The sequence below is a fragment of the Sus scrofa genome, chromosome 8 (assembly GCF_000003025.6).
Source record: "Sus scrofa isolate TJ Tabasco breed Duroc chromosome 8, Sscrofa11.1, whole genome shotgun sequence".
Classification (NCBI taxonomy): domain Eukaryota; kingdom Metazoa; phylum Chordata; class Mammalia; order Artiodactyla; family Suidae; genus Sus; species Sus scrofa.
Genome location: NC_010450.4, coordinates 88,213,884 through 88,229,160, shown reverse-complemented (window position 1 = coordinate 88,229,160; position 15,277 = coordinate 88,213,884). Strand labels below are relative to the sequence as shown.

Here is a 15,277-nt window from a genome sequence, read left to right as displayed (position 1 = left end):
TTAAATTCATTCATTCCTTCAGCAAATTTACTGAGTGTCTTCCACACCAGGCACGTTCTAAGAACTTAGGATATACCATCAACAAATAGACACAATTCCTGGACTGGTGGAACTGATATTCCTAAAGCCGAAGATTGGATCTGTTTTTAATTCACTCGCATTTGATCCAGTAATAGTAAGAGTCATTATAAAAATGCAAAATTTGAGCATCTATTTATTTCACATCATTCCCTATAAAGTGATGGCTTGACTCCTGTAAAAGTATGTTTGTGTGGTTGCATAAAGGTGACTGCGATCCCCAGGAGCTTCTCAGACCCTTGCAAATTGTGAGCCTGATTTCACATCAAGAAGGAGAAGGGAAGGAGCTTTCCAGTCAGCTCATCTACCAGCACCTCAAAATGACCAGCGATGCCAAGGCACGCCAGCTGCCAGGTCTGCCTCTTCCTGGAGGGAAGTAGGTAGGGGAGTAGCTGCTTGGCAACAAGACAAGGACAGTGATATAAGATGGGAGAGCCAAAGGAAAAGTGAGAAAAGGGAAAAATAATCTCACTGCATTATCCACAACCCCTAAGTGTGTATTAATGGACCGATAAAGTATGCCCTGGAGAGTCTTAATACTACAATATTAAACTCTGTACACCCGGAAAAGCAAAGATGGCACATTATAACAAAGAGAGTTTGGGTTCTGTGTTGTTGGTTTTCTGGTTCTTGCTAATGTTCTGGTTTTTAGCTTTGCTAGCTTGGATATATTTTCCTTTAAAGGGCTGCTTGCCACAGAGACTATTTTCCAACCAAAGTGCAATGCTGCCCCCTCGTGATAGAACGGTGTAAGAGCACCTATAGAAATCAAGCATCTCTGCAACTCTACATCTCTACAGTTCTGCCTAGATTTCATTTTGCTATCATTTCATCCTCCAAAAATGCAAATATTTCATCCTTAAAGAGCCTCTGCACAGAGATATTTTCTGTCTCAGCCTAGTTCACACAAGTAATCAACACAGCGTTTTATTCTCAAATATGAACTGTGTGCTGATTACAAAACAAGCAGTGGTGGGGAGTGGATTTCTCCCCCTTTTTGCCTATAAATTAAGCGATCTCCCCAGAGAAAGCTCAGAAATCAGGCCTATTTCATATAACCTTTAGAATCCTGATTGGAATTCTCACTGGAAAGACATTTACTGAGAACTCAAGCTCAAGGAAATCAATGCCTGGGTCTGACAGACATTCAGCTTCCAGACAAATGTATTTGATTTCAGATCATCCTTCAATCTTTGTAGCGGGAATAAACCTGAGACTGAAAAGTGAAAATAACATTGCAGGTGATACACTGCGCTACCAGGAGCTGCCTTCCTGCATTGTATTAAAACACAATTGTTATCTGAGAGGAAATTATATTATATGAAAACACGCGAGGAGGGGTTGAGTGGAGAATTCCCCCCTTCCATGATCAGCCAAGGTCAAGTGTTATATGATCCCTATTTTCCTCGAACCATGGCTCCAACCACCTGCATCAGAATAATTTTGGAGTTTGTTAAAAATGCCCAGTCAAGATCTATTAAATCTGGAAATCTTGGTGTAGCATCTAGAAGTCTGCGCTTTACCAAGCTTTTTGGTAAAATGTGTGGACTAAACTTGGAGAACCATTGAGTTAACTTTAATACAAATTTTTAATTTCCATTGAGAAGATTTTCCTATTCAACTCACAAATACTATAAAGCTATAGAATAACAAAAATATCTATTTATCAATTAACAAATTTCCTTGATTTTCTACAAAATTGAAGGATATCACTGGACCGTGGAAGGAACTCTCCAACCAGTAAACAGTCATAATGGTCAACTGAAATCGTAAATATCATTTGGTTGTTGCTGGTGATCATTTCTAACTGTACTTCTTACCCCAAAGCCATTCTTTCAAAAAGCCCCATCAGTAAGTAGCATGAAATGATTCATTAAGCAGAAACATTTACTCAATCAGAAGGTAAGACAGCCTTGAGGGTACCACACAGCTCTCTGCTCTCATAGAGAAAGACCTGATAACCAAACAAAAGAAGAAGAAAAAGGAAACAGAAAAAGAAAAAAAAAAAAAAAGCCAAGCAACTAGCACTCCCCTAAACTTCATGGCTGCCCCTGGTGCTCCCTCCCACTTCCCACTCTGCTCCCTGAGCCCCACTTCTCAGCCTCTCTCTGTCATCACTTTGTGGCCACTTATCATTGTCATCAGGCCCAGGTCTAGGCCTAGATGAGGAGCGAGTCCTGCAAGCCAGGTGCCAGCCCAGTCAGACCATCTCCATGCAGGCTGCAGCACTCCAGTGGGTACCAGTTCCAACACGTTGTATTTCATTGTTCCCCTTGATTCCCTGATGAGCCACAGGAGGGGACATCAAGAGATTGATAAGGGCTGCATCTTTGCTCAAGGAACCAGCATGAGCTTAAAAGAGGGTCTACCCCCTCACCCAGCTGTCAGCCACCAGCACAAAGAGCCAGATCCTCCACGTTTCATAGCCATTTTCTGGGGAGAGTCCCACCAGGCTGGGCTCACCAGAGAGGCCAACCATGAAAAGGAGTCTCCTTCTCACTCACACCACTGGGAGAGCAGACTGATGGAAAAATCTTGAAAGGGCCCAACGGTCAAGCCGATGGCCAAGAGAGACAGCCAAGGGGGAAGGTCTGAAAGCATGAATGACTTTAAGAAAAGAGCCTTTTGGAGGATGTGAAGAAAAGGAAACCCTTGTACACTGTTGGTGGGAATGTACATCTTGCAGCCACTATGGAAAACAGTATGAAGGTTTCTCAAAAGACTAAAAGTAGAATTGCATATGACCCAGAAATTCTACTCCTGGGCATATATCCTTGAAAAAACAAAAACACTACTCTGACAAGATACATGCACCCCAATGGTCCTAGCAGCATGATTTACAATTGTGAAGGTACTGAAGCAACTTAAGCATCTATCCATCAACAAATGAATGGATAAAGAAGATGTGGTATGTGTATATATATACGACATGAAGGAACTTGGAAGGCGTTGTGCTTAGTGAAATAAGTCAGACAAGGAAAGACAAATACTAATGATACGACTTACATGTGGACTCCACAAAATACAGCAAACTAGTGAATAAAACAAAACAGAAGCAGCCTCACAAATAAAGAGAACAAGTAAGTGGTTGCCAACGGGGAGAGGGAGCAGGAGGGGTAAGAGTGGGATGCAGGGAGAGAAACAGGTTATTATGGGGTTATATGAAATCACATGTATGAAACTTGTGAAAATTGCAAAGCACTATAGAATTTAAAGAATTTTTCGTGCAATAAAAAAGAAAAAAAGAAAAGAGCTTTTTGGTTTATTCTGAGGAGGGATCCTGGAGCCATGTCAGGTCTGTTTGTTCTGGGGAGAGAGATCGAATATTATGGAGCATCCTTTAACTTAATATAGAATTTCAATACATCTGCTGAAGTGGTTTCTAAGTCACTACCGCCCACTGACAGCAAGAGAGGCCCAGGACAAGAATTTACCTCAGAGGTTGGCTGTTAGTGTTTATGTCTGGCTGCAAAGAGAAGCAAATTGCAAATTTAATGATAAAACAGTTTAGAAGAGAGAGAGTTTAAAAAAAAAAAAAGAATTACGATAAATATATATGAATCCAAGTATTCTCCCAGAGGTAGGATTTGAATTTTCCTAAATCAGCTAATGTCTTTGTCAATTCTCCATTTGTATCTGGCCTCTGTCACATCCTACAATCCATACTGCTTTATATCTCCCCTTAATTGCTCCATGTGGGTAACTTGCATTTAAAACTAGTTCTCTTTGCCACTTGACCTTTAAAAGAAGATTAGAAAGTAAATTTTTCATCCTTCAAAACTACTATACTTCCATACACATGAAATAAATCACAAAGAACACAGTCAAACAGAAATGCCATTAATGTTTTTGCCATTTTCAAGCCTATATGAGGCTGAAAACAACTGTTTCAAGCAAAGAGGCGGGGATAAAGGAACCTAAAAATGTGTTGATATTGCCTACTTATAAAAACAGATTTTCTGTCTGCTTTGGCCTTTTGTTCCATCAGTAGGCAGAGTAATACCCACCCCCAAATATCCACATCCTGATCCCTGGAATCTCCAACTATGTCATCTTAACGTGGTAAAAAGGACTTTGCAGATGTGATTAAGTCAAGGACCTTGAGTTGGGAAGATTATCCTGGATTCTCTGTGGATTCCTCGTAAACACAAGGGTCCCTCGAAGCAGGAGGCAGGGAGTTGTTCAGAGAAGGAGCTGCCATGGTGGAAGCAGCGGGAGGAGGATGTGCTTGCTGGCTCTGAAGATGGAAGAGGTCCCCATCCAAGGTGGCCTCCAGGAACACTGCCCTGCTGACGCTCAACTTCTGCCCCGGGAGACCCATTTTGGACTTCAGACCTCCAGAGCTATAGAATTATAAATTCAGGATTTTTTTCAAGCTGATAATTTGGGGTTATTTGTTTCAGCAGCAAGAAGAATAGAGTCTCTATGTCCTTTTTGGAAGGAATTATTACTGCCACTCTCTAAGTTTCAAAAATTGACAAGACAGCAGTGGCCAAAATTCAAAGTTGGTTATATTCCTGGGCATGACTAGAATCTAATACAAACTTTGTAGTTACAGGGGCCAACCACCACCAAAAACATGAATTACCATTGAATGTTTCGTTTTGTTTTGGGCATGCAGAAGTTCCTGGGCCAGGGATCAAACCCACACCCTAGCAGCAATCCAAGCCACTGCAGTGACAACACTGGGTCCCCCTACTGCACCACCAGGGAACTCCAACATTGAATGTTTTATTTTTAAAAGTAAAAATTATTAAGGATTCATCCCAGAGGACATAATCCCAAAATCTGCTCTTGTAAACTGACTTGGCGGCCTTGTGGTGATTTTATCTTCCTCTAATCTTCCTAACTAACAAAGAACAAGCAACTGACCCAGAAACAGATTTTTGTTTAAGTATTTCTTTGCCTTATTGAAGTATAGTTGATTTATAACATTGTGTTAGTTTCAGGTGTACAGCAAAGTGGTTCAGTTATACATATACATATATGTAATCTTTTCCCAATTATTTTCTATTGTAGGTTATTACAGTATTTGAATATCACTCCCTGTGTAGGTCCTTGTTGGCTATCTATTTTATATACAGTACCTTGCATCTGCTAATCACATACTCCAGATTTGCCCCTCGCCCTCCCTGCCTTTCCCCTTTGGTAATCATACCTTTGTTTTCCATCTGTGAGTCTGCAGAAAACAAATTTTTTAAATGAGTGAGACGGCCCCACTAAAATGGACTTCCCTATCTGCATATCTGCAAGATGAACCTGAACTCCTTCTGGGGTTAAAAGCAGAAGAGAGCCCGGGCCATAGAAAACCATGGAAGGGATGGGTGGGAGGGAAGGTGTCCCAGAGCACAGGTACCTCCCTTCCCCCCCTTGCCCCCACCACCCCACTGGTGGGGATATGATGGCCACGCCCTCACCAAGAGGGGAGACCAGGGGGACCAGGGGTCTGGCTTGACCTGGGAAACCCCGCTGGACTCCTAAGTGTGACTCTTTCTAGGCCAGCTGGGGGACAATAAACCAGGATGTAATGCCCCCCACGTGACGGGCTACCAGATACCTTTCCCTTTTGTAACCAAGATCCTGGACACTCCACAGACACACAAGGACTGATGTTTCAAAGTGGGAAATGCTCTAAGCGTTTTTTAAAGAAGGGTTGGATCTTTCCCGAGCCCCTTGACATATTAAACTCCTAGATTTAGCTTTCAATAAAGTTTTGCTTCCCAACGAGTTTGGGGTTTTGTTCCTCTATCCAATTTTGTTTTCTCTGTTTTTAGATGAACGGTGTCTTTAGAGCCGGCTGGGAGTAAGAAGAGTGTTTGGAAGGAAGAGAAGATGGAAAAGAAGAGGCAGTAAAGGGCTCACCGGAGTCATCGGACACACACATCTTCCCTCTCGGGGCTCAGCTGGGGAAGAGGTCAGCAGGTCTGGTGCAGCAGACACTCTCCAGCTCCAGCCAGAGAGGGAGAACCCTCCCTTTTACAGAAGAGGAGGCCATGTCCATCTCATTAGGAATAATAGGGAGCAATTGCTTACAATCACCTCTAATGGGTTGCCCATTTTCTGACAATGGGCTCAGCAATTAGTTTGTCAATTTTTAACCAAATGCAAAAATAATAATCATCCCCTGAGTGAGCCTTTGATCCGTGCCTCCACCTCTCACCAGAGGCTCCGAGGTTCCATGCACTCTGAACGGGGCTTTTGGCATTTGCCACACCCATTTTTGACCAAGGAACTCACCCACCTTGGACAAGGTCTCTCAGGAAATCCAGTGGAAAACAGAAATACTCACAGACATAGAACACAAACTTGTGGTTACGAAAGAGGATCATGGGGGTGGGGGAATAAATTAGGAGTTTGGGATTAACAGATACACACTACTGCGTGTAGCATAGATACACAAAAACGACCTACTGCATAGCAGAGGCAAACCTATTCAATATCTTGTCATAACCTATAACGGAAAAGAATCTGAAAAAGAATATATGTGTGTGTGTGTGTGTGTCTGTGTATGTAACTAAATCACTTTGGGTACACCTGAAACTAACACAGCATTGTAAATTAACTATACTTCAATTTAAGAAATGGTTTAAGGAGTTCCCTGGTGGCCTAGAAGTTAAGGATTTGGTGTTGTCACACTGTGGCTTGGGAACTTCTATATGCCACAAGTGTGGCCAAAAAAAAAAAAGTTTTAAAAAACAAAAAAAGAAAAAGAAAATCTGGTGGAAAATCCTGGACATTCACCCTTCCTACTCAGGTTCCCCTGAACCTTCCAAAAAACACATTTTCCCTCCTTTTTGAACAATACATCATCCTTGTTTATGGCCTGGGCTAAACCAGAGATGGTCTTTTAAAATATCTGATCCCTGGCCTCTTTATATTTAGTTAATTTCACAATTAAGAAGCTGTACCTGCCAAGGAAATCTCTCCATCTGGTTTTAAGCCTCTGACTGCCAGAAGAAGAGAGCGCCACCCTGTGTGACCCTGGGGGAGCTGACAAGCCCAGGCAGGACCTCCAGGGCTCAGGCTGCCTGAGCCTGGAAGGATGATGAGGAAGCAGCGGGAGGAGAAGGAGGGGGCAGCTAAATACCCAGCAAGCAAGCAGCCGGGCGGTGCACGTCCTGAACTGGCCGCAAGGACCCACCTGAAAGGCCTTGCTGATTCCAGCCGTGAAATTTCCAGCAAATGCCTTCAATGCCTTTGTGTTACCATTTCTCTCTCAAGAGACAAGAATGACAAACCCTAAGACGGCCTCTCCTCCAAGCACCTGAGGGGAAACACTCCATGAATCCAAAGCTCAGGAACCATATTGTTAATATTTCCACTGCACGGGCTGCGTTCTTTCCAAGGTTGAGGTGTTTGACCAGCACCATCTCCACCTCATCGCAATGGTGGATGGAGGGCCTGAGGGGCTAGAAGGGTGTTCCCGCCAAGGGCACGAGGAAAGCCAGCAAATTCCAGAGCAAATTCCTCTGCAACCTCCTGAAACTTATATGTGAACATAACTTATTAGAAAAAAAAAGGATGTGATGGGATAGCAGGAAGAGCAGGATAGGAACAGGATAATCTGTCTTGCTACCAGATTTGCTTTTCTAACCCCAACCCTCCCTAATTCTCCTGTCCTCATGCAAATGTTCTTTGTGGAAAATCCACTACGAAGAGTTCGTTTTACCCTGTGCCAGGTGCTATGACGACATTCCCACATCCTCAGGAACCTTTCACTCTGTGGACACCACTGACGCCATTATTCTGTTTGCATCCTTTGTGGCTTATAACAGTTTCATTTTATTTTCATTTTTTAAAGTTGTATTGACGTATAGTTGATTTACAGTCTTGTGATCATTTCTGCTGTACAACGAGATGATTCGGTTATACATGTAAACACATCCATTCTCTTTCAGATTCTTTCCCCACATAGACTGTCACGGACTATGGGGTAGAGTTCTCTGTGCTACACAGCAGGTCCCCATTGGCCAGTCATTCCATAGACCTCAGTGTGCATATGCCACTCCAAATGCCCAGTCCACCCCTTCATAATATAGTCCTAATGACACACTTGTTCACCCTGTTGTCCCTCCCACAACGGTGGAAGCAGATATGATTCTACCCATCTTACAGGACAGACGCCTTAGTCTCAGAGAGCTGGAGTGACTTTTCCAAAGCCACAGACCTAAATGGCTGTGGACGCCAGGACACAGCCCCTAGGCCTCTGGGACTCTAACCCCGGACCATCTTCATCAACACAGAGTATTCTTCCTCGTTCCGTCAGCCAACCCCACTCCTACTTTATTGAAAAAAACTCAAGGTCCACCTCCTCCTTGAAGCTTTGCCCGTTAATTTCTCCACAGTTGCTGACCTTGTCAGCAGATGCTCATCTTTACTTACGTAATGGCTTACATGTGGGCAATCTATCTATCTGTGTTATGCAATGATTAGAAAAGAAAGGAATCTGGAAGGAGGGAGGTCAGGAAGAGAGAGTGGAGGCAAATGGATTTCAGAACAGGAGGAGGCATTTGTGCAGCGCAGCCTTAAGAGACAGAAAGGATGCTGAGGGGAGAGGGCAGCTGAGGTCCGGAGAATACATCCTACCCACTGGGAGGAAGGAGCTGGGACAGACAGGCTCACATTCATCCACAAGGGTGTAGAGGGGCTCATTCTGCCTGGTTCTGCTCTAGTGCAGCCCAGATGTACCCTGATACAGCCCCAAAACTGGGCAGGCAAGAGGGGGAGATGCCTGGCTTAAGGAGAGACTTTTCCCTAAACGACACCAACCATGGCACTAAGGCTGCCCAGGCTCTTTCTGCTGGAAGTATCCCAATCCCTCAGTGACTAGGTCTGCAAACAGCCTCAGCTGAGGACAGAGAGGGGCAGAGGGCAGGCACAGTCAGAAGGGCTAAAGCCCTGTCTGCTCTTAACACACACTCACCTGAAATTTTTAGAGCAGGGTTGTGCTCCCTACCTGCTCTGCTCTGTGTTTTCATATCAACCCCTGCTGACCTCCTGACCATCCGCACTTTAGCTGAGGGCTTCTACTATGTTCAGACACAGAGAAAATCCATTCTTCACTCTCTCTGGCTCCTGCATCTCAAGACAGCATGATTACTTCTTCAGATCTCTTTCCTCTACCCCATCTGAAGTGCTTATCTCTCTCAGGAGTGAGCAAAGTAGGACTTAAGATGCAAAGTGGAAGAAAACAGCTCTCTGGTTATTCCAGATGGCATTATAGTGGAGCAAGAGTTCAGGAGAGTCTGCACATGCAGTTGAGCCCGGTTACAGCATAAAGCAAATCCAGAATCATTTACAGGTGGAACACTCCCACTGCCACCTTAACAGATGTGGGCCCTTCCCTTGGCCACGTTATACAGGACCAAAGAGGAACATATAAAGAATCACCTATTCACAACCCAGTGGCCACAGCACAAATTCTTTAAAAATTAAAAATAAAAATAAAAAAGAGCCACCTATTTACCAGTTCTTGATTCTATTACAGTTAGGAACAGAGACTGACACTCACAAGGGCCCTTTTCAGCAAGGGATTATATATCACACCAGAGAAATACATAAAAGACAAATTATCCCTGAGATCATCGTGCCTCCATTGACCTGCTCAAGGTTTAAAGGCGCTGCAATTAGACGCCGTGGTCACAGATCTGCTGGCAGCTTAGAGCGCCTGCATTTACTTTAATCCTGCAGAAACGAACCGAGATGAATTCCGTGGGCATGTACTTAGTCGAAGTCTGAATTCAGTGGGTCTGATTCAGATTTCTGGGAGTTTGGTAATTTGCTTTTGTTAACAAGATCTTTCTCAGCTTCTGCAGTGTTTACAATATAAGATCTAATTTGGGCTTAAAATGCTCATGAAAATTAACGGCATTACTTTTAAAAATGCAATTGGGGAGAGTTGGAGAGGGAAAACGATGTCGCGTGCCACAAACTTACCACGTCTGCACATTTGCCAGAGTCCTCCCAGCTGCTGGTAACTGACAATCACAGACACCACTGCTCCAGCCCTTCAGTAAGACCTGACTCTCCAACCTGGGGATGTATTAAGAAATCTATTTTACTGCTTTTCATCATAAGAGACATTGAAAATCTATTTGGGATGGAAGTATGGAGTTTTTATTTATTACAGCATTTAAAAGGCATACAAGACCCCTCAAGCAAAGCTTCTGGAGCACAGGAGAAATGGCTGCAATATGAATGATTATCCCGGTGCCTTTTTTTCTATACTAATAGTGGCTTTACTGAGTGCTTTCATGTGCCAGGCGCCATTCTGAGCACTTTCCACACCAGTCCCCAACAACCAATCAGGAGGTTGAAGCACAGAGCAGGAAAGCAGCCTTCCCAAGTCACACAGCTACCCAAGGGCAGATCAAGAATTCAAGCCCAGCTTAACTGGCGCCTCACCTATCACTCTGATATGCTGTTTGCTCTAAATTGCTCCTTACAAACAAAGAGAGAGAGGGGAAAGAGAAAATCCATTAGAATATGACAACCTGTACATAAACAATACTTAAAAATGCCTTTCATTCACGAGTTCAGTAAAAGCCAGCCAGGTGAATTTCAAGCCTATAATGTAAAGGATGGATCCATCCAAAAAGACTCAAGTTACATGGGTATAGACTTTCAAAGACAAATCCAACTTATTCAGAGCACATCGAGTTAGTGTGTTATCTGCAGGGAACAGTCAGCTGCCGCCTCCAAAGAGCCTAATTTCTTCACTATTCCAAGAGCAGACCCAGGTCTGCCTCCGAGGTAGGGGAGGAATAACACTCCTGTATGAAACTGGAGTCCCCAGAGCATTCCTTTCCAGCACAGGTTCACCTGCCCCGTGAACCACAGTGGAACCCTACTCACCTCTGTCTCGCCTTAGACTGACCCATGGGGCAGTTAGCCCGGACCCAGAAGGAGGTTGGTGACCATGGGATCAGCCTATTCATCCTTAGATGCGGTTTAATGACCTCTCCTGGTGACAGTTTGTCAACGAATCTAGTTCCACAACAGACATGTCCTTGGGAATCAATCGGATCGGAATTCCCGTGGCTGAGGCTCCCGCTTCCTTGGACGGGACTTTGAGGAGGAGAGAGTTCTGTCACCCCATTGTGCTCTCTCCCCGTGACTCAACAGCCCTCCTCCTCAGGGAGAAGTTGTGTCAGGCTGCAAGCAAATCCAGGCTTCCCTGGGAATCGGTCTGTCCTTGTGAAGTGATGTTCATATGGCCGTACCCTGTTCTCCCTGGGGTGAATGTCAAGGTTGCTGGGGTAGCCAGCTCTGAGGTGGAACGTTTGTTAAGGGGCACCCTTGGGCTCAGCACCTATACAGGGCGGGGAAGGAAGCACAGAGGCCCTGGCCAACTGTGCTGTCCCAAGGGAGACCTGAGCCAACCCCTCAGGGGACCGTGGAGCTGGGACAACCCCTCAGAGCTGTCTCAGGTTGGGGTGAGGAGAGCAGACCTTTTATTCTCCTGGAGCCTTCAGCCAGGGCTGGGAGCTCCCTGCCAGTGAGCCAGGTGGCTCTCTTCAGCCCAGGCAAACCCCAGAGGAAGCCGAAGGCTGAGCTCTCCGTCAGCAGCGCTCTGAGCTGCTAGGGAAACAAGTCTTCCATTCCTGGGAGAGGTGTGGACCACACCACCAAGGGGAGCCAAGAGGGAGCTGAAAATCCTAGAGAACGCCTTTCTCATTCCCTGCCAAACTGAAAACCAGAGAACTGAAGAGGTGGTGGGGGTGGGAAGGGCTAAGTTTCACATCGCCCAGCCTAAAAAAAAAGGCTCAGAGGGACAGGAATGCCTCCCTCTGGTCAGGGCTGCCCAGAGACTGCTAGCAAATTCCAGGTCTAGCCCACCCCTCCTGCTTCCCCAGTCTGCCCTCCAGCCATGCTGACCTTCCATCCAGCCCTCCAAGGGCCAGGCTGTCCCTCACCTCAGGACCTTCCTGGGTGCCATGCTGTTCCCTCCACCTGGGACTCTGCCAGCCTCCTCAGCCCCCACCTGAATCCTATCTCCCCCTCCCCCTGAGAGAGGTGAAGCCCTCCTGTGGGCTGGTCTCACACACAGCTTCTTTCGCTCCTCCATCCTAGGTAGTTTTTCTATTTAATTCTAGACCATCCCACTTTCTGCTAACCTGCAAGCTCTGGAAAGGAAGGGGCCATGTCAGCTTCACTCTCCACAGTTGTCCCAGGGCTCAGCACAGAGCCCGGGAACTAGTTGGCACTGATGAACTCGGGGTGAAAGAATGAAGACATAAGTGAAGGCATTCGAGTGATTCAGGGCAGCACCAGGTGAGAAGGGCCCCAGAATAGACCTCCAGCTCTGTGGTGGCTCAAAAAATGATCCCACCCCAGAGACAACTCTCTCAAACCTGAGTTAGGTGCCCCAGCAAAATGTTTCAGCAGCACCATATTCCTGCCATCGCCCTTGATGTGTTGTTGCCTTGGAATTGCCTGCTCACTGATCTTTTTTGTCCCCACTATGCTGAAACACCCACGAGAGCAGAAGCCATTTCTATATTATTCATCATTTTATCCCCAGCTCCTAGCACAGGGCCCAGCATATAATGAGTCCTCAAGAAGTACTGCTTGAATCAATTTTTAAAAAAAGAGAGAGAGATGCATTTATTTAGGAGAATTTGGTGAAATATTTTCAGGTTTATACTAGCATTAAAGTGAAATGCGAGAGTGCTTAACTGGCTTCCGATAAAGCTATAAACAAGAGGGCAGGGATCTGGGGGGTCTTTTCTGATCAATGCAGAAGCCCTATGAACTCCACCACTGCTACAGAAGAGTCCCCCCTTCCACGAGAACCATAATGAAGCCCCTGACACATTTGGTATATTTCAGTGATAATTATAATCACAGCCATGCTATACCAAGGACTCACTGAGAGGTCAGCAAGATGCTGAGTGTTTTATGCAGACAGCATTATCTCATTAAATGCACATGAAAACACAGTGATGCTGGAATTACTATCCCCATTTTTCAGATGATAGAATCAAGGCTTAAAGAGATTGCCACCTGCCCCAGGTGATCAAACTAGTTGGAGGGCAAGTAAGAATTGAAAACCAGGCATGCCTGACTACAAAGCCAGTGCCCATCTTCAGCACCATATAAGGTCCTGCTTCTACATGATACAAGCAAGTGAATGCAGTGGGTGTTTAAATACGAGCACGAAATAATACCAGAATTATTTTAACCAAGGTTTTCATGATCTTAACACCATCCCAATTGCCACCATTTCACACCCACAAGAAAGGCAGAGCAGAGCTAATTACAACATCTAGAGGACTGAATAAAGCATCCACTTGGAAATCTTGACTGTGGTCTGTCACCCATTCCAATGACTTCTCTCTCCATATATACTGAGCCAAGTCCCACAGGCAATGTGCAAAGCTTTGCAAAGCTTATGTGGCACCTAAAGATTTTTCTATATCCACCCAAGGCAACCTACTCACATTGAAAGTGTGTGTTTAAAATGCATTCCTGCCAATCTGTAAGGCAGAAAAGAAAGTTTGGGCTGCCTCAATACTTGAACAAAGAGCGGGGGCTATAAGTCATACCTCAAGGGAAAGGTAGGCTGGTGTCAGAGAACTAAAAATTCATGTATTAAAGCATTTTTCTTATTTTTTTAATTTATATGTTTCCATGGTAACAGAGACATCAACCAACGAATGTGTCCTTTTCTCCTGCAAATAAATAATGTTTTCCTCAAGGAAGAAAATGATAATAATGTATTTATCCACTATCTTGGGAGCTTCCAAGAAAACTCAGACGTTCTTTTCCATATCTCTCCTTCTTTAAAGAATTGTCCAAGAATTAAAATTTTGCATCAAGGAAAAACACAAGTGTAGAAGAGCTTTTGGTATAAAGAAAACGTGAATTACAAATCCTAGAGAAGGATTTCAGGTGGCATTTTTTTTTCCTGAATCAAAGAAAATCCTAAGATTATTTTTCTTCCCCCTAAATTTCTCAATGTCTTGTTTTGAGACATCCTTAGACGTATCTACTGCTTGGGTCCATTTTGGAAACCTAATGAGCCCCATGGGCCCCTGACCAGACATTATCAATATTACCCTTAACTCAGGCTGGAACCCTCCCTCCCTGCAGGCACCAAGCGCCTCCTCCAGTCTCCCTTCTTGAGATTCCCTCTGGAAACAAGGCTCCTCATCCCTCCGGAGCTTCTGGAAGCCACAGAATAGCCACAAAGTTACCCTGTACTTCCTGGCCTATAGGCATTCACAGAGAGGAAAAGGTGGTCTCCTCTTAGGTCAAAGCTCAGCATCTTTGAAACTGTCTGTTTCAAATTTTTGAAATAGGGATCAACTTATTTAGGACTTAATTTCATGATCTGCCCAACTCTCTATCTTCCTTCCCTAAAACTAATTTTTAGCAAATGACATTATCCACAAACAGGACATCATGTAAGAGCATGACAAGCCAGTTTCTTTGAGCATCCTTTCCATACATTGTCTGGACTGACCCTAATGAGTGACAGCTCTGAAGGGAATTCACACTTCTTACAGAGAGGACCTTCATATGTTAATCCTAAATTTCCAAATGCAACCCTCCCCCAAGTTTCCCCTTCAGTGACCATAAATTTGATTTTGAGATTTGAGTCTGCTTCCATTTTGTAAATAACTTCATTTGTATCATTTTTATTAGAGTCCACGTATAAGTGATATCACATAACAATAACTAAGAAGGACCTACTGTACAGCACAGAGAACTCTACCCAATATTCTGTAATAACCTATATGGGAAAAGAATCTGAAAAAAATGGGTTATATATAAAACTGATTCACTCTGCTGTACACCTGCAACTAACACAACATTGTAAATCAACTACTCTCCAATAAAAAAATTTTTGACAAAGAATACTATCAGATTTTTCCCACAAAGTAACATTTTATGTACACTCTTTTGTTTCTTCTGTTCCTTCTACTTTATTTTTGTTGGCCACACCCATGGCATGTAGAAGCTCCTGGGCCAGGGTTCAAACCCTCTCCACAGCAGCGACCCAAGCCACTGCAGGGACAATATCAGATCCTTAACCCACTGCACCACAAGGGAACTCCCCTTCTAATTTATTTTCTTCAAAAGTAAACAAAGAAAAAAAATAAAAACTAACCATACAAGGCAGAGCCAGACAACCAAGGTGGACAAGACATCATTCTTAAATCTTCTGTGGCAACAGTGACCTACAACTCTGAAC

General features: G+C 44.3%; 1 long non-coding RNA gene across 2 annotated transcripts in view; it reads right to left on the bottom strand.

Moving 5' to 3' along the window:
- Window positions 1-15,277, bottom strand: part of LOC110262153 — a 253,923-nt gene that overhangs the window by 71,006 nt on the left and 167,640 nt on the right. For both annotated transcript variants that reach the window (XR_002346780.1, XR_002346779.1), the window contains one exon: window positions 10,015-10,110. This is a non-coding gene — a long non-coding RNA (uncharacterized LOC110262153). The remainder of the gene's footprint in view (window positions 1-10,014; window positions 10,111-15,277) is intronic.